Raw genomic sequence first — 23,997 nt, 5'->3', positions numbered from 1 at the left:
GGCTCTGTATAAGTCCCTGTGACTCAGGGGATGCCCCCCACATGCCCGGGTTTACCCAAGGCACCTGGCCCCCTTCCCTGCCCTCCTGCTGTCCCTTCACCCCCTCTCTCTTCCTCTGCACTGCTATACCCTGCCTACAGCCATCTGTCATCTCTGTACTGCCATTTATAATATCCCCAGTCAGTCTTCTCCAAACATGCTGCATGATCTCGTCCCAATAGGTATAACTGGCTCCCTTTCCTTCATGACCACTGATGGGTTAAAGCACTGGATAGGTCTCCAGCCCATTCCCATTCCTCAATACCAAAACAGATTTCAGTATGCATGGTGTAGTCCAAGGTTATTCAACTCTGACCCTACAAGGTCCGGAGCCTGCTGGTTTTGTGTTCTACCTGATAATTAATTGCACACACCTGGTGTCCCAGGTCTAAATCAGTCCCTTATTAGAGGGGAACAATGAAAAAATGCAGTGGAACTGGCTTTGAGGTCCAGAGTTGAGTTCAAATCAAATTTTATTGGTCACATGCACATGGTTAGCAGATGTTAATGCGAGTGTAGCGAAATGCTTGTGATTCTAGTTCCGTCAGTGTAGTAATATCTAACAATTCCCCAACAACTACATAAAACACACAAGGGGTGAATGAGAATATGTACATATAAGTATATGGATGAGCGATGGCCGAGCGGCATAGACAAGGTGCAGTAGATGGTGTAAAATACAGTATATAGTACATGTGATATGAGTAATGTAAGATATGTAAACATTTTTAAAGTGCCATTATTTTAAGTGGTATTATTTAAAGTGACGTGTGATCCATTTATTAAAGTGTCCAGTGATTGGGTCTCAATGTGGGCAGCAGCCTCTCTAAGTTAGTGATTGCTGTTTAGCAGTCTGATGGCCTTGAGATAAAAGCTGTTTTTCAATCTCTCGGTCCCAGCTTTGATGCACCTGTATTGACAACGCCTTCTGGATGATTGAGGTGTGAACAGGCAGTAGCTCGGGTGGTTGTTGTCCTTGATGATCACCCTCTGGGTGCAGTGCAGTGTTGAGTGCAGTGCAGTTGCCGTACCAGGATGCTCTCGATTGTGCATCTGTAAAAGTTTGTCAGGGTTTTGGGTGACAAGCCAAATTTCTTCAGCCTCCTGAGGTTGAAGAGGTGCTGTTTCGCCTTCTTCACCACACTGGCTGTGTGGGTGGACCATTTCAGTTTGTCTGTGATGTGTACGCCGAGGAACTTAAAACTTTCCACCTTCTCCACTGCTATCCCTTCGATGTGGATAGGGGGGTGCTCCCTCTGAAGTCCACGATCATCTCCTTTTTCTTGTTGACGTTGAGTGAGAGGTTGTTTTCCTGACACCACACTCCGTGTGCCCTCACCTCCTCCCTGTAGGCTAAGTCCAGGACCCAGTTGCACAGGGGTTGAGACCCCAGGGCCTCCAGCTTGATGGTGAGTTTGGAGGGTACTATGGTGTTGAATGCTGAGCTGTAGTTAATGAACAGCATTCTTTTTTTTTTTTTTTTGTCTTTTTTTTTTGGGGGGTGGATCAGCTTAATATTGCGGAAAGAATGTTGCTTCCAATGTAATTGTCTGCATCATTTCCAATCCCCCATATTTTTTTGGGTAAATATATATATCCATTCACGTATGCATACATATACACATATATACATACACATACCTACATAGACATACATACTTTTTTAAAGAGTATACCTTTATTATTATTCCCCGCAAACCCTACCACCGATCCCCCAATTGGAGTAAACTGATAAACATTTCTGTTTTTACCTTCAATTTATACATCTTATACACATTTTACAGACAGTCTACTTTATAATAGTTCTCTCTTGTTTGTTCTTAGTCCTTCCTCTATTTCTGTTGTCCATCCAGTTTGATTTCCACTTGTAACTGTGCTATTTCACAATAGCTCCGCACCTATACACATTTCACAGATCCCGTATGCCCTACATTGTTTATCTTGTTATTAGTCCCACCCTTCAGCTCCACTCAACCTTTCCCATCTATCTTCCAACATCATCCATTTCGGATTTTTATTTGCCATATATTTTTCAACTGTGCTGTGATGCTTCACAAAAGATTTGAATCTTCCTATTCTCATAGCTTCCACGGATTGTAAATTAAAAATAAACATTTTTGCTAAAATAATTATTATATTATTGATTGATTGACTATGGCTTTTCAAATCCCCCAGTATTGCTATCTGTAGCGTTAGTTCTACGCAAATGTTGCAATTCTTCAACCATTCCTGGACCTGTGACCAAAAACGAGCTACATGCGGACAATACCAAAATAAATGGTCTAATGACTCTGCCTCCTCACAGCAGAATCTACAGAGCTGGGAAGATTGTATCCCCCATATATATAACATTCTATTAGTTGCAAGAATTTTGTACAATAATTTAAATTGAAAAATTCGAAGTTTTGAATCCGGCGTTGTTTTGCGTATCAATTCATAAACCATGTGCCATGGAATGGGTACATCGAAAATCTCTTCCCAACTATTTTGCAATTTATATGGCACAGCTGTAAGTTTTTTGGTCCTTAAATGAAATTGGTATATGTTTTTATTTATCACACTTTTCTTTAACCATTTATGTTCTTTAATATAAGGCCGACATACAAGTTCCTTACTTTTATCCCCTTCCACCTGCCTCTTCCATTTTTGTGGTAATGCTGCAATTAATTGGTTGTAATTTTGGGTAGAGCAGACATTTCCATATGTCTGTGTTAGCTGCATGTGTGACATTACTCCACCAGTCCTATTTATGATATCATTCACAAAAATTATACATTTTTTAAACATTTCTTCGATAAATACAGTTTTTTTATCAATTACTATATTTGAATTTAACCACAAGATTTGTTGTACTATTTGTTCCGTCCTTTCAGGTGGATTAAACTGAAATTGCAACCAACTTTCTAAGGCTTGTTTAAAAAATAAAGATATTTTGGAGATTATTTCCTTTTCAAGCAACCGAAAGTGAGCAGGTGTAATCTGAATAAAGGGAAAAAGGCCCTTCTTGAACATAGGATGAGACATTCGTACCAATCTACTAGAGAACCAGTTTGGATTTAAGTATAACTTTTGTATGACTGATGCCTTTAGTGAGAGGTCTAATGCTTTAATATTTAATAATTTCTGCCCTCCGAATTCATATTCGTTATATAAATAGGCCCTTTTAATTTTATCTGGCTTGCCGTTCCAAATAAAATTGAATATTTTTTGTTCATATAATTTAAAAAGCAGGTCACTAGGTGTAGGCAAAACCATAAGCAAATAGGTAAACTGTGATATGATTAAAGAGTTAATCAGGGTGATTTTCCCACAAATAGACAGGTATTTTCCTTTCCATGGTAGCAAGATCTTATCTATTTTTGCTAACTTTCTATAAAAATGTATTGGAGTGAGATCATTTCTTTCTTTTGGGATTTGTATACCGAGTATGTCCACATCACCGTCAGACCATTTAATTGGTAAACTACATGGCAATGTAAAATGTGTATTTTTTAGTGATCCAATACATAATATGGTACATTTATCATAATTTGGTTTTAATCCAGAGAGGATAGCAAATGTATCTAGATCCTCTAAGAGGCCGTGGAGAGATTCTAGTTGTGGTTTTAAAAGAAAACATGAATCATCAGCGTACAATGACACCTTAGTTTTTAGGCCCTGGATTTCTAATCCCTTAATATTAATGTTTGATCTAATTTTAACAGCTAACATTTCGATGGCAATAATAAATAGATATGCCGATAGTGGACAACCTTGTTTTACTCCTCTAGATAGTTTAAAACTTTCTGAGATGTAGCCATTATTTACTATTTTACACCTAGGGTTACTATACATAATTTTTACCCATTTTATAAGAGATTCCCCAAAATTGAAATATTCTAGGCATTTATATATAAACTCCAGTCGTACTTTATCAAAAGCCTTTTCAAAATCAGCTATGAAAACCAGGCCTGGTGTCCCCGATATTTCATAGTGTTCTATTGTTTCCAGTACTTGCCTTATATTATCTCCAATGTATCGTCCATGTAAAAAACCTGTCTGATTAGGATGAATAATATCTGACAAAACTTTTTTTATTCTATGCGCCAAGCATTTTGCTAGGATTTTTGCATCACAACACTGAAGTGTAAGAGGTCTCCAATTTTTTAAATGGACTGGATCTTTATATATACCACTTGGGTCCTGTTTCAGTAATAATGATATCACACCTTCTTGTTGCGTGTCTGATAATCTATCATTTATATAGGAGTGGTTAAAACAAGCTAATAATGGTCCTTTGAGTATATCAAAAAAATGTTTGTATACTTCCACTGGTATGCCATCCAGTCCTGGAGTTTTCCCATCCTTAAAGGCCCCAATTGCATCAAGTAGTTCCTCCTCTGTAATTAGGCCTTCACATGAGTCTTTCTGTACAGATGTTAATTTTACATTATTATTAGGGAAAAAATCCATACAATTAGTTTCAGTTAGTGGGGATGGAGGAGCCTGAAACGAAAATATATTCTTAAAGTACTTTACTTCCTCTTTCAAAATATCATTTGGTGAATCATGCGTGACTCCATCATTTGTAACAAGTTTTAATACGTTTTTTTTGGTAGCATTTCTATATTGAAGATTGAAAAAGAATTTGGTGCATTTTTCCCCATATTCCATCCAGTTCGCTTTATTTTTATAATATATTACACTGGATCTTTCTTGAATAAGTTCCTCCATTTCTTTTTGTTTTTCCTCTAACTTATTCTGTGCCTCTATGGTACCGTTTTTATTGTTATCTAACTGTACTGTTAGTCCTTCAATTTCCTTTGTTAATATGGACTCTTTTGATCGAAATTGCTTTTGTTTTATAGATGAGTACTGAATTGCATGGCCTCTAAAGGCACACTTAAAAGTGTCCCATACAATATGGGGATCTGCTGTACCTATGTTATGTCTAAAAAAGTCAGTTATAAATTCTTCTGTCCTAGTTCTAAACAATTTATCATCTAGTAGGCTTTGATTAAATTTCCAATATCCTCGCCCACGTGGAAATTCTGTAAGAGTAATATATATGCCAATTATGTGATGGTCCGACCGCATTCTGTCCCCTATCAAACACTTTTTAACTTTTGGTGCCAGAGAGAATGATATAAGAAAGTAGTCAAGGCGACTAGCTTGATTAAGCCTCCGCCATGTATATCTCACTAGGTCAGGGTATTTAAGTCTCCATATATCCACTAATTCCAATATATCCATGACATTCCTGATTTCCTTAAGTGCCTGAGGGTGATAGTTTGTAGTGTGATTTCCTTTCCGGTCCATAGAGGTATTTAAGACCGTATTAAAATCTCCCACTATAATAATAGAGTCTAGTGTTGCTTGTAGAGTTGATACATTCTTATATATATTGTCAAAGAAGCTTGGATCATCATTATTCAGACCGTATAGGTTAATAAGCCATATATGTTTATTGTCCAATAACATATTTAAAATAATCCATCTACCTTGAGGATCTGTTTGGACAAGTTGCACATTTGGATCAAGGTTATTATTAATTAAAACCATCACCCCTTTTGAATTTCTTTGCCCATGGGAGAAATATATTTCGCCCCCCCAGTTCTTTTTCCACAAAACTTCATCTAAAACTGTCGAATGGGTTTCCTGTAAACAGTAGATATTATAATCCTTCTCTTTTAGCCAGGTAAATACTGATCGTCTTTTCTTATTATCTGCTAAGCCATTACAATTGTAACTGGCTATACTTATTTCACCACTTACCATAATGAGACACACCTTTCAATTATTTTATCAAAATATATGTTTGTAAACGTCCTATTAAAAAGTAACATAATGATTGAGTGTCTATATAGTTGTACCATGACATTTGCATCTTCACTAAGCAAACCTCCAATTGGTCCCCACTATTCCACCCGCCAAAAGCCCCCATCTCGAGTTGGGTTGTCATCCCAATGCCCGGCAGACCACCCCCGACCCCCCGCATCGCACAGCCCCGGACCGACTGGGATCCATCCTTCGAAAAGTGCACACAGCGCCATCCACCGAACCGAAGCAGATCCATTGCCAAATGCATTTCCATCGCCCTCACCTCGATTTTTATTACATATTGCTGTGAATCATCCTCTATAGTCCCTAATATCTTTTACTTCTTCCTTCGCAACAGTTGTGGGATACACACATACACCCACACACATTCAGCCCTTACCCCCACACAACCATAAGCTCACCCTCTCAACAATTGCACCATCCCAGAGCCCAACTCAAGATGGATCATGATTTACAAATGTACTTGCAGTTGCAGCTGCATGAGAAGGCCTGCAAGACCGCGCAAAAAATGAGCATAAATGTAGAGATTTATTTACCATTGTCACATCCTAAATGATGGAGGTCAAATGTACACCTTCTTCCTGAAACACCCACAATACGGTCATCCATTTTGACCATGTTCCCAAGCATCTCCATGCAGTCCGACTTGATTTCGTGCCACCAGGGCCACAATAATATACCCCCTCTCTGAATGTCCGAGTGTGACCCCCTCCCCATGGGTTACTGCAGCTAGTGTTGCCAGCACTGCCACTGCCTGGGTGGGGGCACCCCACCGGAATCCCCACCGGCTAGGTACAAGGTCGTCAAGGTTCTCATTAGCAGCTTTGAGAATTTCCTTGTTTATTATGCTCTCCCTTTAGGGGGCTTTGGCTTTGCAGGACCAACCCTGCCAAGCAGGCTCAGAATCTTGAGGGGGCAGTGCTGCTCTTGGTCCCTGACCTCATTTTGGCTGCATACAGACCGCTTACAGCATGCACATAAAACAGTTAGGGACTTCTCCTTAGTATCTGGGCCATTCATGTGGGTGTCTAGGGTATAGGGCCATGGACCGTACCATTAAAATAGGATAATAAATAATTAGATATAATTTATTTTAAAAATGTAGTTCCCCATGATAGGACAATAAATAAATAAGACGTATAATTCATTATAAAAGTATATCCATCATCTGAACAACATTGAAAGCCCTCTCATACCCGGCCCACAGCAATACACTGGCTCTGGGATATGCAACTATTTCATTACTCACTCACTCAACTTTCCAAACATAACAAATAAAAATAAACACACACCACACCATCCACACATACTGTGCCTTCTGTTTACTTAGTTTTTATCTTCACTATGTAGAAATAGTGCTTGTGTTCAATTAGTTATATATGAAGATTTATAGAAAAGCTATATTTTGTATTGTATTGTTACAATCAATAACCGGGCTTGAATTGTGTTTATTTTCCTCATCTATGAGAACTTTGTAATTTTTAAAATAACCATGGAGTAATCTTTGTGTCTCTGAACAACTGGTTATCAATATATAGTTTATCAACGACGAGAGCTACTCGTTTCGCTTTTAATCTATTTTCTTTGAAAATTGGATACAGAACTTTGCGCCGTTCTGCAATTTCTTTCGGAAACTGATCATTCATGCCAATTTTGGTCCCAGCAAGTCTTTTACCCAGGCTTTTAACCATTATTTTATCTTTAAATGAAGCAAATTTGGCAACGATTGGGCGTTCGTACCTCTGCCCTCTCTGTCCGAGGCGGTGTACACGTTCAAGTTGGATCTTATCGATAACTTCGCGTGGAATCTGAAGCGCTGCAAAAAGGAACTCTCTAACTACAGATTCAGGAACCTCTCCTTCTTTCTCTTGGATACCTGTAAGTACCAAATTCTCTCTCATGGATCTAGTTTGTATGTCTAGTAAGCATTCCTTCAGAACGGTGTTCTCCTTTTTAATTTCATTCATTTCGGTTTCAATTTTATTGACTGTCCCTTTTAGCGCGTGTGTTTCCTTCTCCAATGTCGCAGCTTTTTCATCACTCATCTCTAGGCTTGCCTTCAACTCTTTTATATCTTTACTAACTAATTCAAGTATACCCAGTTTGTCATTTATTGATTTTAACAGATCGGTTTCGACCTTTACCATTGCCGGTGGTGAGAATATTAAATCATCCGTGTCGGTTGAGGAGTCACGTTTTCGTTTTTGAATCGGTTCCCCTGTCTTACTCTCCGTCATGTTTGGGTGTTGCTTGTTTTCGTAATATTTGTCGATAAATGTCTCTAATCTTAGGATTTGTTTTGTGTTATTATCCAGATTGAAGGTTATCACCCACCAGATTATTTAGTGCTAATATTTTAGTCTAATTTAGCAGATATTTCGAATATTATGTTTTATCTTGAGGTGCTCTACATAACTTCGTTCAGTCCGCCATTACCTTTACGTTACCTTTACGTCCGCCATCCTACGTCCTACGCCCTTCTTAATGTTGCTTTTTCAGATTGAACAGATGAACAGCATTCTTTCATAGGTATTCCTTTTGTCCAGATGGGATAGGGCAGTGTGATGGCGATAGCGTCATCTGTGGACCTGTTGGGGTGGTATGCAAACTGAGGTGGCTCTGGGGTGGCCGGTAAGGTGGCGGTGGTGTTATAGGGGTTTAGACTATTAGAAAATGTACGGCATCCATATTAGGAAGTTGTACGTTCTCAGACAAGACTTCCTAATATAGATGCTGTAGATTATTATTAAAGGGGTAGAGCAGTTAAAAACACGATTGTCCTGTTTAAAATATGAAATAAATATATTTCCATAACACTGTGTAAAAACAAATTGAAATATATGCCCATAATTCTATGAAATTGGGATAGAGCCTGTTCAGGTGGGATGGAGTTTTTTTGCCCAGATCATGATGTCATAATCTGATCTGATTGTAATAAACCAATGACAGTTATTCTGGGTAAGGGGGTGGGCTCTAGACCAACCTAACAGCCAATCAGGGTTGTGTATCTTCAAATTTGTTTCCTAATGCCCACACGGTCAGACTGAGCATTTCAAGGGCAAAAGGAGGTTCAGGGAAATAAATTATCCAAAATATATTTTGGAGTTATTTTCATTAAATAAACACACACAGTGATTTATTAGACATGCAGTGATGATTTTAAAAGAATGTAATAAAAAAGTATACATTGGAGCTTTAAAATCAGTCCTAATAATGTTAGTTTGAAGTTTGAGGATAATTTTTTTTAAATATGTTTTTTGGGGGGTTTACGTAGAGGATTATGTCTTTACCCCAATATTGTTTTATTAGTTGAGCTTTTGGCAAACAAAGTGGCCTATGGTGCCATATTTACCACAAATCCAGCACACATTAAAAGCACCTATAACATTCTGTTTAACAATGGAGCTATGTGCCGTTATCTCTGTCTGACTCTACCTCTGTCTCTAACTCTGACTCCATCTCTCTTCCTACTGCTGTCCCATTTCTCTACCTCTGTCTCTGTCTCTAATTCTGACTCTCTGTCTCTGATTCTCTGTCTGACTCTCTCTCTCTGACTCTGACTATCTGTCTCTGTCTCTCTCTGCCTCTGCCTCTCTCTGCCTCTGCCTCTCTCTGACTGTCTGTCTTTCTCGGACTCTCTGTGTCTCTGACCCTCTCTGTCTCTGACCCTCTCTGTCTCTCTCGCTCTGTTTCTGACTCTCTCTGACTCTGACTATCTGTCTCTACCTCTGCCTCTCTCTGACTCTGTATGTCTCTCTCTCTCTCTCTTTCTTCCTTCCTTCCTTCCTTCCTTCCTTCCTTCCTTCCTTCCTTCCTTCCTTCCTTCCTTCCTTCCTTCCTTCCTTCCTTCCTTCCTTCCTTCCTTCCTTTCTTTCTTTCTTTCTTTCTTTCTTTCTTTCTTTCTTTCTTTCTTTCTTTCTTTCTTTCTTTCTTTCTCTCTCTCTCTCTCTCTCTCTCTCTCTCTCTCTCTCTCTCTCTCTCTCTCTCTCTCTCTCTCTCTCTCTCTCTCTCTCTCTCTCTCTCTCTCTCTCTCTCTCTCGCTCTCTCTCTCGCTCTCTCTCTCTGTGTTTCTGACGCTCTCTGTCTCTCTCTCTGTCTCTTTCTCTCTCTTTCTCTCTCTCTCTCTCTGTCTGACTCTGACTCTCTCTGATACACTCTCTCTCTGTTTCTGACACTCTCTGTCTCTCTCTCGCTCTGTCTCTCTCTCTCTCTGTTTCTGACACTCTCTGTCTCTCTCTCTGCTCTGTAGCGATGGAGGAACTGGACGGTGATGAGGTCAGACTGTCCTCTAAGGGGCGCATTGCTGAGCGAGATATAGTTCAGTTTGTGCCGTTCCGGGACTACATCGACCGCCAGGGCAACCAGGTGCTGAGCATGGCACGGCTGGCCAAGGACGTGTTGGCAGAGATCCCCGAGCAGCTGCTGGGTTTCATGAAAACGAGAGACATCGAGCCCCAGCCTGCCCTGCCCACCTCCTCCACCACCACTACCGCCCCTCTAGGACTCAACAACCTGTGCATCTGAAAGCGGGGTTTGGGTGGGGTGGGGTCGGGTCAGAGGTCGGGGGGGTATTAGGTCTAGGGCCATGGTTTGGACCATTTTCAGTTGCAGCGAATACTTGAAGAGACACACTGAAGCAGTTGGTGTGCACATGAACACACACACATGAACACACACACACACACACACACACACACACACACACACACACACACACACACACACACACACACACACACACACACACACACACACACACACACACAGTTGCTGTCCTAGTCAGAGGGGTAGACTGCAACAGCACAGAGCTTTTTCACTATCGCTCCTTCCATGTTGAAGTCAGCTATTTTCCTGATTCTTCTTTTATCTCACTGCCGTAGCGATGTCCTGCCTGGCGGACACAGCCCCCCTGCTGTGATGTAACGACTACAGCTCAACGGGGGTCAAATGCAGCGTGACCTTTGGAGTGAGAACTGTTGGAACTGCCTCCGCGGTCGCCAGCCCCTTACCTAACCCTTAGCTTATTTCTTATTTAAGGGTTCAGGGATCGGTCGCAGTTAAACGTCAGAAAAACCAAGAGTTTGTGGACTTTTCGACGGACATAAAGAGAGATCGATGTTCACCTTTTTTTCCTATGCCTCTCTAGTTCTGCATGCAATGAGTGTTTCATCCCTGCGTCTTCTTGTGGTCCGAAACAGAAACAGCAACAAACTGGCCGCTTGGGTTGCCATGGTAGTATTCTACTTTGACTAATGTATATTTTTCATGTGTATAATGACACTATAAACATTGCAGAAAGTCAGTTAATATCCAAAACAAGTGAAAGACACAAAGTATCTTCATGTTTGGTGTCTTCTCAGGGCATTTCTGGAGGCTTTTGGTTGAGTTTCTCAAAACGAGGGAGACAGAAACAATATGGCATCTGGACAGTTGTGGTCTCAGCCTCAGCAACTGGAGTCATTGTGTTTATATATCTTTACAACATTCTTTTTGCAAGGACTGGTTCGTCTTGTCCAGGGGTTGATTGAATAGGGAATATATTGTGCTATGCCAGTCCACACTATATGTATATAGGTAGTTGAATGTTACTTCTTGAAAAAATATATTCCTGATATATTCCACGTATTGAAATGTATATGTTAATTAGGATGTCCTATGAAAAGCGTTATATTTCAGATCAGAAAATAAATTTAGAGACAGAATGTGTAAATATTGAAATAACTTTGGCCATAAGGGCCTGCTAGCTGGCAATTGCTTACTTCTGTTCAGAGAAAAGCCTTCATCTTCAAAATGAAGGGTCGTAAATTGAAATCGGCTTGAGATGGAGCATAGCTTGAAATACTCCCACCTCCGTTTCTTTTCAACCACCATACAACTGGTTGTCTGACGTCCCTGCACAGGTCATTTCTGGCCCAAACATCGGTCTGAATATACCCCACTCTCCGAAGGTGTCTCAGGGGGAGTTGGAATATGCAAAAAGCACATTTCCAATTCACACATGCGTCTAAGTCACATGTATAATATAGAACAATAATAAGCACCCACCAAATTATTATTATTATATTAGTACAGGTCCGAGTCAGCTATTTTAAAACTTGTCCTTGATTTCTTCCTTCCAAATTGAAACTTTTCCTAGCTTTTGCTAGGAAAAAAAAGGTCACCGAAGTTGACTATCGAGCCACAAATTCCCACCATTAACCATTTATAAATATGGAGATACAAGTTTAAAATGTTCATTTAAAAATAAATCCTGTATAACATGGGAATTTATTCAAGCGTTGTATCCTTCAGTAGGGACGACCTCTGCGGTCCTGGCGATGGTCTCCCTTCATTTCCAGGTGATTAAAAATGAATCATTTATGAAGTGGTCGGTCAATGGTGGCAAAACCTGCTCCATCTTTCAAAATCTGTGGAGCGTGCTCCTGTTTAGATTGAGAAAGACTCGGCATGCGCTCGCTGAACAAAAGTGCTTAGATGTAGCAAAGAACGCATCAACGCTTCACGGTCACCATGTCCATCCATTTTTTCTGGAGAGAGAAGAGAAAGAGAAGGGGCCTCAGCATAAGTTCTTCTCAAAAGTGTGGTCCCTCGCCACAGCCTGTTTTGAGTTGGAAATGTTGGAAATGGCTGCTTTACATAGCAAATGTATGCATGATTTCTTTCCGCCACAGCTCTGGTTTCTGAGATATGGGTCTATATTTTCATTGTTGTTTTGGCTGGGCTCATATGCTCTACACTAGTTTGTTTACAATGCATGTAATGCATTCTTTTTTGTACTAGTCTTTTTATTATGCCTTTGTTCTTTGAGAAATGCCTGGCTAGAAGGGATCCTTCAAACAAAGTTTTTGTTTTGCATTCAAGCCTCTATTGAGATTTGTTTGATTTCTCTCTTTCTCTCTCTCTCTTTTTCTCTCTCTCACTCTCTCTCATTCTCTCTCTCTCTCTTTCTCTCTCTCTCTCTCTCTCTCTCTCTCTCTCACTCTCTCTAACTCACTCTCTCTCATACACTGCACACACACACCTTTCTTCCCATCTCTCCATTCATTCACTCTCTCCTACATAGTGGTAGTTTACTACTAGTAAAAAGATAGCCATAGCATTTTTGAACGTGCCAACAACGGACATGGCTTCTCTTGCAAAAAATGTATTTCTCTGTTAGTAAATTGCATAACAATAGTTTGTTAATGTCACCGTTCCATTTTCACATTAAGGAGAGTGCTTGGACCTAACCATATATTGGAAAGATTGTGGGGTGGCCCTTAGATACCCTGGGAAGAGAGAAACCATTAGGGAAACGATCAAGCATTTGTGGCATTGTGACAGCAAGTCAACTAGAGATAATACCAGTGCTGGACTTGGACAGCAGCTCACCGGAGCTGAGTATCGGCACCTCAAATGTTCTACTGCTTGAGCTCCTGTTACTCTTATAAAACATTAGCTAAAAAGTATTGTGGGGCTGAGTACCGGAACCTATTTCAGTCCAAGTCAAGCACTGGCTATAGAATAACATGGACAGTAGTATGAAGGGTTGTCTTAGGACTTAGGAAGAGATATGGATATGTGGCCTTAAATCTGTCATAATCCCACGTTGTGTGTGTAGGGAGGATTCTATTTTTATATGATTCAATGAAGTCATAATTGCATTATTTTGCATGCTAACCTGATTAAACGACACACTGCTGATGGTTGTGGTCGTCAAAAATAACTGTTCTTCACATTTGAAATGGACTAAAAAATTCCTATTTGGCGAGTGTTCTGTGCTTGGTTGGTTTTGTACGAGACTGGATTGTGTATTGAATTTTGTCAATGTTCTTTGTTGTACACTGTATAGTATACAAGAACTGCCAATATAACAGAACATTTAAATAGTAGATGGATTTCTAATAGACAATGTTTTTAGTGCATGTGTGTAACAGTGTTATAAAGTCAAAGTAAACCTCAATTCACATCACCTGTTGAACATTTTAGCATAAGGCATGACTGTCTGACTTTGTGTTCAGAGTAGCTTTTGCTTATAAGTATAACTAATGTAAATATATCTGAGTTCCTGTACAGAATATTATGTGATCAGTCTTCCTCTGGATTTTCTTTCTTAAATGACTCTGTAAATGTATATCAATGTCATTCCATGTCCATTTGTGTTGGTCAAAAACTATTTGTAAGTTTGTACATTTGTTTTATATATCTTTTCCTTAGAAATCAAATAAAGATATATTATTAAGACTCACCTCAGTATAAAAGTTGGTAGATTGTTTGTTCTATGAATGAACAAAATCCTGTTTCAAGGAAAGTCAGTGACCTGGATAGTGCATCTCACTTCCCCAAAGAAATCCTCATATTCATTATTATTGTGCATGGTGGATGTCTGCCCTTACTGTAGTCCGTAACTATTACTTCTATGCCCAATTGGCCTACATGGTCATCTGTGAAATTTAGAGAAAGCCCTCGCAGTGAATTAGTAATACTGAGACTTTAATATGGACGAAAATACACCATATCTAGTTACATTAACACATTTATAGGTGTTATATATTAATGACATTACTGGTCATACATTGACCAACACTTTCAAGCATTTAAAATGTTTTTGTATATTAGTGTGCATGCTGACCATAGACTGTACAATGAGTGGACAAAACAATAGGAACACCTTAATATTGAGTTTTGCCCTCAGAACAGCCTCAATTCGTCAGGCCATGGACTCTACAAGGTGTCGAAACAGTTCCACAGGGATGCTGGCCCATGTTGACTCCAATGCTTCCCACAGTTATTTCAAGTTGGCTGGATGTTCTTTGGGTGGTGGACCATTCTTGATACACACAGGAAACTGTTGAGGGTGAAAAACCCAGCAGCGTTGTGTAATGAACACGAGGGGAGACAGAGAGCTGGTTTCAAGCGCAGTGCACAGCAGGTGTTTATTGCAAAGGACCACAGGAGGAGGCAGGTAGCTGGGTCAAGGGGCAGGCAGAAGGTCATACACAGGGGGTCCAAAAAGGCAACAGTACAGGCAGGGAAAAGGCTAGTAACGTAGTCCGGGAGATCAGGCAATAGGTAGATAACAGGAAATCCGATAGGCTAAAGTACAGGCAGGGAATAGCCAAAAGGCATCGTTAGTGAGGCAGGCAAAAACTATCATACACAGGAGGAGTAAATCACGGGAAACCCAGAGTTCCGAAAGACGTGTGTCACAAAACAAACAATACCTCACAGTGATGGGGTGCAAAGAACTGAACTAAATAGTGTGTGATAATGACATACAGGTGTGTGAACAGGTGATCAGAATTCAGGTGATTGGGATCTGGAAAGTGATCTGCGTTCAGGGGATCTATGTGTTTGAGAGTGTGAGTTGGAAGCAGACGTTACACGTTTCAATTCTTTCTTATTAGGGCGATGCACATGGGCTACTAATATCTTACTACACAACATACACTTACTATTACTTTCTTAGCTACAGTATACATATCTCCCTGGCATATTACATCATTTATGCAGCAGCATACAATACATTTTTGGACTCACCTTTTTGTACTGTGCTCACTTGAACAGGAAGGTGGTGTGGCGATCCTTCTTGTGGGCAAATTTTGAATTTATGGTGCTTTTAAAACAAATGGGAACTCAGAAAAAAAACAAGGTTGAATCATATGATGACGTCATTGATCTTCAGGTTGTAGCTCTAGAAAGAGGACGGAATTACAATTACGAGTTGGATGACCATTCAAAATGTATTTTCCCAGTTGGAGCTAGTTTATTCCCGACTTCCCAGTTGTCTTGAACTCACTAAAGTCAAGTTTTCGCAGTTCCGAGCTAACAGTTGTTTTGAGCGCGGCTCAAATCCTGCTTCATTGACAGCATGGCCAATGTTGAATGTTTATAATTTTAAACTAGGGAAAGAGCCCCTTAATCCCAGATTTGGGACCACACAGCCACTCCACTGAATAGCAGGCTAGTGATTGCTTTGCAATGCTTGCAGTTAGCCTGTCACTGATTTCTTCCAAACCACTCATTGTTGAATTTGTGATTTCCAACTTGTTGTGTAATGTTTATGGCCGATGAGCACCGATACGTTTTATCTATAATTTCTCTTCATATGACAAGGATTGAAAAGGATTTGCCAGTAGATTGTCGAATTGATTCATGATGATGACTACTAGCTAAGATTTTGAAAGTATGATGTTGACATCATCAGTCCAATCAAAGCTACTGTACATATAACGTGATTTGACGTCATTTTATCTGTGGCCAATGACCTTGAGCCTTCTTGGATGGGCACTTCTAATGTAACTCGATGGCAGCACACAAAGAGTTAGACTTGGCGGTTACCTAGTGTCCCCATGAGTGACAGAACACTGAGACAATCAAGGTGCAACGCTCCGTATTTTCTTCTGGCTTGCCCCACCACCACAGAAAGCACTTAGCTAGGCTGAAACATCTTTGGCTTACTCAAGAAAACAAAAAAGAGACCATGTTTGTATGTGGCTTTATTTACTCAATGATATATATTTTTTTTTTTACATTGTTGGCAAACTGATATGTGACACGTATTAATGCCAAAATAACATGCAAAACAGGCAAGCCCTGTTTGACAGGTTGCCACTGCCTCCCACTCCCTATAGGCCAGTGCGCACACTGATCCTGATGCACACAATCACAAAAACTGAATCAATTTCCTAATCCAAAAACCAATAGCCCATCACCCTGAAGAGTAATCTACGCTATCCAGTGCCCGGGCTTCATATTATACATCGAGATGACCACACGCACTGAGAACACGCATCACAGAACACAAAAGCTCTATTTGATGCAAGGACAAGAACTACCCTCTAGCAGCGCACTTTATTCAGCACCAACACACCATCAATGAACTAAAGATCTGGGGTATAGAGAAAATGCAGAGGAATGAGAGAGGGGTGATTTTGACCATTTATTGCTACGAAAAGAGGCTAAATGGATCCATCTCCTAGACACTGTCGCCCCCCACGGATTAAACTAACAACTGCAGTTGAAGTCGGAAGTTTACATACACTTAGGTTGGAGTCCTTAAAGCTCGTTTTTCAACCACTCCACAAATTTCTTGTTAAGAAACTACAGTTTTGGCAAGTCGGTTAGGACATCTACTTTGTGCATGACACAAGTCATTTTTCCAACAATTGTTAAAAGACAGATTATTTTACTTAAAATTCACTGTATCGCAATTCCAGTGGGTCAGAAGTTTACATACACTAAGTTGACTGTGCCTTTATACAGCTTGGAAAATTCCAGAAAATTATGTCATGGCCTTAGAAGCTTCTGATAGGCTAATTGACATCATTTGAGTCAATTGGAGGTGTACCTGTGGATTCATTTCAAGGCCTACCTTAAAACTCAGTGCATCCTTGCTTGACATTATGGGAAAATCAAATGAAATCAGGCAAGACCTCAGAAAAAAAATTGTAGACCTCTACAAGTCTGGTTCATCCTTGGGAGCAATTTCCAAACGCCTGAAGGTACCACGTTCATCTGTACAAACAATAGTACGCAAGTATAAAAACCATGGGACCACGCAGCCGTCATACCGCTCAGGAAGGAGTTCTGTTTCCTAGAGATGAACGTACTTTGGTGCGAAAAGTGCAAATCAATCCCATAACAACAGCAAAGGACCTTGTGAAGATTCTGGAGGAAGCAGGTACAAAAGTATCTATATCCACAGTAAAACGAGTCCTATATCGACATAACCTGAAAGGCCGCTCAGCAAGAAGATGCCACTGCTCCAAAACCGCCATAAAAAAAGCCAGAGTACGGTTTGCAACTGCACATGGGGACAAAGATCGTACTTTTTGGAGAAATGTCCTCTGGTCTGATGAAACAAAAATAGAACTGTTTGGCCGTAATGTCCATCGTTATGTTAGGAGGAAAAAGGGGGAGGCTTGCAAGCCGAAGAACACCATCCCAACCGTGAAGCACGGGGGGGTGGAAGCATCATGTTGTGGGGGTGCTTTGCTGCAGGAGGGACTGGTGCACTTCACAAAATAGATGGCATCACGAGGGAGGAAAATTATGTGGATATATAGAAGTAACATCTCAAGGCATCAGTCAGGAAGTTAAAGCTTGGTCGCAAATGGGTCTTTCAAATGGACAATGACCTCAAGCATACTTCCAAAGTTGTTACAAAATGGCTTAAGGACAACAAAGTCAAGGTATTGGAGTGGCCATCACATAGACCTGACCTCAATCCTATAGAAAATGTGTGGGCAGACCTGAAAAAGTGTGTGCGAGCAAGGAGGCCTACAAACCTGACTCAGTTACACCAGCTCTGTCAGGAGGAATGGGCCAAAATTCACCCAACTTATTGTGGGAAGCTTGTGGAAGGCTACCCGAAATGTTCCACCCAAGTTATACAATTTAAAGGCTATGCTACCAAATACTAATTGAGTGTATGTAAACTTCTGACCCACTGGGAATGTGATGAAATAAATAAAAGCTGAAATGAATCATTTTCTCTACTATTGTTCTGACATTTCACATTCTTAAAATAAAGTGATGATCATAACTGAACTAAAACAAGGAATTTTTACTTGGATTACATGTCAGGAATTGTGAAAAACTGAGTTTAAATGTATTTGGCTAAGGTGTATGTAAACTTCCGACTTCAACTGTATAGGTAAACTGTTTTCTCTAGTATACATAGTCCTTCCTAAATTCCTAAATACACTGAACAAAAATATAAATACAACGTACAACAATTTCAAATATTTGACTGAGTTACAGTTCATATAAGGAAATCTGTCAAGTGAAATAAATGTATTAGGCCCTAATCTATGGATTTCACATGACTGGGAATACAGATATGCATCTGATGACCAGTCAGTATCTGGTGTGACCACCATTTGCCCCACGAAGCGTGGCACATGTCCTACGCATAGAGTTGATCAGGCTGTTGATTGCGGCCTGTGGAATGTTGTCCCACTCCTCCTCAATGGTGTGTTCAAAGTTGCTGGATATTGGCTGAAACTGGATCATGCTGTTGTACATCCAGAGCATCCCAAACATGCTCAATGGGTGACATGGGTGAGTATGCTGGTGAGAACTGGGACATTATCAGCTTCCAGGAATTGTGTACAGATCCTTGAGACATGGGGCCGTGCATTATGATGCTGAAAGATGAGGTGATAGTGGCGGATGACTTGCATGACAATCAAATCAAATCAAATTTTATTTGTCACATGCACATGGTTAGCAGATGTTATTGAGAGTGTAGCGAAATGCTTGTGCTTCTAGTTCCGACAGTGCAGTAATATCTAACAAGTAATCTAACAATTCCCCAACAACTACCTAATACACACAAATCTAAAGGGGTGAATGAGAATATGTACATGTAAGTGTATGGATGAGCGATGGCCGAGCGGCATAGGCAAGTTGCAATAGATGGTATAAAATACAGTATATACATGTGATATGAGTAATGTAAGATATGTAAACATTATTAAGGTGGCATTATTTAGAGTGGCATTGTATGAAGTGACTAGTGATCCATTTTATTAAAGTGCCCAGTGATTGGGTCTCAATGTGGGCAGCAGCCTCTCTGAGTAACTGATTGCTGTTTAGCAGTCTGATGGCCTTGAGATAGAAGCTGTTTTTCAGCCTCTCGGTCCGAGCTTTGATGCACCTGTACTGACCTCGCCTTCTGGATGGTAGCGGTGTGAACAGGCAGTGGCTCGAGTGGTTGATGTCCTTGGTGATCTTTTTGGCCTTCCTGTGACATCGGGTGTTGTAGGTGTCAAGAAGGGTAGGTATAGGATAGGGGGGTGCTCCCTCTGCTGTTTCCTGAAGTCCACAATCATCTCCTTTGTTTTGTTGACATTGAGTGTGCTGACAAACTGCCTGGGAGCTCCTCAGTGGTGAAACTCCTCCTCCTTCAATCAGTGGTGAACCAGGTGGAACAAATCTTCCAGGCAATCTGGGCGTGCCAGCACCTGGCTCTGCTGTTGTCTTTAGACCGCAGTGAAAGGAGCATTTATAACACCACAAGACCAAGGAAACTTCATCTTTGTGATCAAGGTGACTGTGCAAGTCCAAGCCCTCCACAAAACTGTGAAAGACAGCCGGTAAGCGCCATATTGGCCATGCTTGGCTAGACTGACTTAAGCAGTGCACTGCTAATGATACTCTGGAAAACACAGACTCTTAACTCTTAACTTTGATAGGACTTTTGCAGTGGTATTTATAACTTCAAATGTTGTTTGTGGGGTATAAAGGAAAAGTAAGAAGAGCCAAATTCATTGCTGATAAAGAACTTGTTTGAAATGGTTAAAAGTAATTTAAACTTTGTAGAAATCTTAGTAAACCAAGTTCTTAATTCAGTAACAAATGTATAGTCTAAAAAATCTTTGGCTAAAAAATGTAAGATTTGTCTGCTTAAAACTACTGATTAGAAAATAAATGTAATTTTTTACTACTAAAAATATTTTGAATGTATTTGGCTAAAATGCAAATTTAGATAAAAATATACTGATTCTGCTCATTTGATTAAAAATGGTGGGTTTCTATTTTTGGAAAACATTTGCTTAAAAGTGGAAACCTTGTATTTTATAATGGCAGAAATGTGTTTATCTGGGTGAATGTGGATAATTTTGTGTATTTAATTAGGCTGTCAACTCAAATAATAACTTGTATTTGTCATCTTTTCTTTTTTGAGGTTTTTCACCTGTTTACTGCCAACCAAAGAATGGTAAATAAAAGACAAACAACTGATTCCATGGCTATTTATTGAGTGAAATCCAGTTAAAATCTTCATGTAGAGGGACTGTCCTTTTCAAGTGGGGAATTGCACAAGAAGGAGGTCAAAACTTGACATTGAGTGAGAGGTTGTTTTCCTGACACCACACTCCGAGTGCCCTCACCTCCTCCCTGTAGGCTGTCTCGTCGTTGTTCGTAATCAGGCCCACTACTGTTGTGTCGTCTGCAAACTTGAAGATTGAATTGGAGGCGTGCATGGCCACGCAGTCGTGGGTGAACAGGGAGTACAGGAGAGGGCTGAGCACGCCCTTGTGGGGACCCAGTGTTGACGGTCAGCGAAGTAGAGATGTTGTTTCCTACCCTCCCAACCTTGGAGTGACCCGTCAAAGTACAGGACCCAATTGCAGAGGGCAGGGTTGAGACCCAGGGCCTCCAGCTTGCTGATGAGCTTGGATGGTACTATGGTGTTGAATGCTGAGCTGTAGTCAATTAACAGCATTCTTACATAGGTATTCCTTTAGTCCAGATGGGATAGGGCAGTGTGCAGTTTGATGGCGATTGCGTCTTCTTCTTACCTGTTGGGGCGGTATGCAAACTGAAGTGGGTCTAGGGTGGCCGGTAAGGTGGAGGTGATATGTTCCTTGACTAGTCTCTCAAAGCACTTGATGATGACAGAAGTGAGTGCTACGGGGCAATAGTCATTTAGTTCAGTTTTCTTTGCCTTCTTGGGTACAGGAATAATGGTAGCCCTCTCGAAGCATGTGGGGAAACAGACTGGGATAAAAAAGCGATTGAATAGGTCCGTAAACACACCAGCCAGCTGGTCTGCGCATTCTCTGAGGACGCGGCTAGGGATGCCGTCTGGGCCATTAGCCTTGCGAGGGTTAACAACGGAGAAGGAGAGGGGGGCAGTCCTTGTTAGAGGGCCGCGACAGTGGCACTGTGTTATCCTCAAAGCGGGCAAAGAAGGTGTTTAGACATCGCATTTAACCATGGAAAGAGAACTGGGAATATGAATGCCATTTTAAATGGACAAAAAAAAAAATAACATTTCTAAGTGACCCCACACTTTTGAACAGTAATGTGTATATATATATATAAATTATTAATTTTACCTTTATTTAACTAGGCAAGTCAGTTAACAACACATTCTTATTTACAATGACAGCCTAGGAACACTGCCTTGTTCAGGGACAGAACGACAGATTTTTACCTTGTCAGCTCGGGAATTTGATCTAGCAATCTTTCGGTTACTGGCCCAAAGCTCTAACCACTAGGCTACCTGCCGCCCCACAATTGTCAATTTGTTGAGGTAATCTGAAGAGATTTCACCCCATGCTTCCTGAAGCACCTCTCACAAATTGGATCGGCTTGATGGGCACTTCTTACGTACCATACGGTCAAGCTGCTCCCACAACAGCTCAATAGGGTTGAGATCCGGTGACTGTGCTGGCCACTCTATTATAGACCGAATACCAGCTGACTGCTTCTTCGCTAAATTGTTTGGAGCTGTGCTCTGGGTCATTGTCCTGTTGTAAGAGGAAATTGGCTCCAATTAAGCGCCATCCACAGGGTATGGCATGGCGTTGCAAAATATAGTGATTGCCTTCCTTCTTCAAGATCCCTTCAACCCTGTACAAATCTCCCAGTTTACCATCACCAAAGCACCCTCAGACCATTACATTGCCTCCACCATGCTTGACAGATGGCATCAAGCACTCCTCCAGCATCTTTTCATTTTTTCTGCGTCTCACGACCGTTCTTCTTTGTGATCCAAACACCTCTAACTTAGATTAGTCTGTCCATAACACTTTTTTCCATTCTTCCTCTGTCCAGTGTCTGTGTTCTTTTTCCCATCTTAATCTTTTCTTTTTATTGGCCAGTCTGAGATATGGCTTTTTCTTTGCAACTCTGCCTAGATGGCCAGCATCCCGGAGTCGCCTCTTCACTGTTGACGTTGAGACTGGTGTTTTGTGGGTACTAATTAATGAAGCTGCCAGTTGAGGCATCTGTTTCTCAAACTAGACACTCTAATGTACTTGTCCTCTTGCTCAGTTGTGCACTGGGGCCTCTCACTCGTCTTTCTATTCTGGTTAGAGACAGTTTGCGCTGTTCTGTGACGGGAGTAGTACACACCGTTGTATGAGATCTTTAGTTTTTTGGCAATTTCTCACATGGAATAGTCTTCATTTCTCAGAACAAGAATAGATTGACGAGTTTCAGAAGAAAGTTCTTTGTTTCTGGCCATTTTGAGCCTGTAATCGAACCCACAAATGCTGATGCTCCAGATACTCAACTAGTCTAAAGAAGGCCAGTTTTGTTGCTTCTTTAATCAGAACAACAGTTTTCAGTTGGGCTAACATAATTACAAAATAGTTTTCTAATGAACAATTAGACTTTTAAAATTATAAACTTGGAACACAGGGGTGATGGTTGCTGATAATGGGCCTCTGTACACCTATGTAGATATTCCATAAAAAAATCTGCCGTTTCCAGTTACATAGTTATTTACAACATTAACAAGGTCTACACTGTATTTCTGATCAATTTGATGTTATTTTAAATGGACAATTTTTTTAGCTTTTCTTTCAAAAACAAGGACATTTCTAAGTGACCCCACACTTTTGAACGGTAGTGTATATATATATAAATATATATATTTAATTTATTTTACCTTTATTTAACTAGGCAAGTCAGTTAAGAACAAATTCTTATTTCCAATGACAGCCTAGGAACAGTGGGTTAGCTGCCTTTTCAGGGGCAGAACGACAGATGTGACCTTGTCAGCTCAGGGATATATATATATATATATACAGTTTATATATATACACCATATATATATATATATATACGTTTGAAAGGTAACTTCCTTCGCATTCATTACTACGAGGCCAACTGTGCATGCAACTCTTGATAGTCTACCTTTCTTTACATATATATATATATATATATATATATATATATATATATATATATATATATATATATATATAGAAAGGTAGACTATCAAGAGTTGCATGCACAGTTGGCCTCGTAGTAATGAATGCGAAGGACTGAGTAATATAAGTTACCATTCAAACATAGTAGACCACTAAATGTTTATTTATTTTAAAGATTTGAATAGATTAGTACTTTGGATGTCTTGTTTCTCCTTTGAAAAATTCGAATTTTGTTTAAACTTTCTGTAGAATTATTTGGCCAGAAATGAGCTTATAGTGGCACCTAGTGGTCCTCAATAACACAATCCCCGGTAATTAATAAAAACATTAAAAAAATACTGTACTTAATTTTGCTTTCAGAAAATACGCATGACAATGATAATGACATGAATGTAACGAGTATAAATTAAGGCTATTAGGGGCTTTTGAATATGGTTTTGCCCGATCCATTCCACAGTTTACTCCTCTTGGGCCACGGTTCACCATA

This window comes from Salvelinus namaycush, unplaced genomic scaffold (genome assembly GCF_016432855.1).
Source record: "Salvelinus namaycush isolate Seneca unplaced genomic scaffold, SaNama_1.0 Scaffold1338, whole genome shotgun sequence".
Lineage (NCBI taxonomy): Eukaryota > Metazoa > Chordata > Actinopteri > Salmoniformes > Salmonidae > Salvelinus > Salvelinus namaycush.
The sequence above is the reverse complement of the archived record's forward strand: the minus strand, read 5'-3'. Positions refer to the sequence as shown.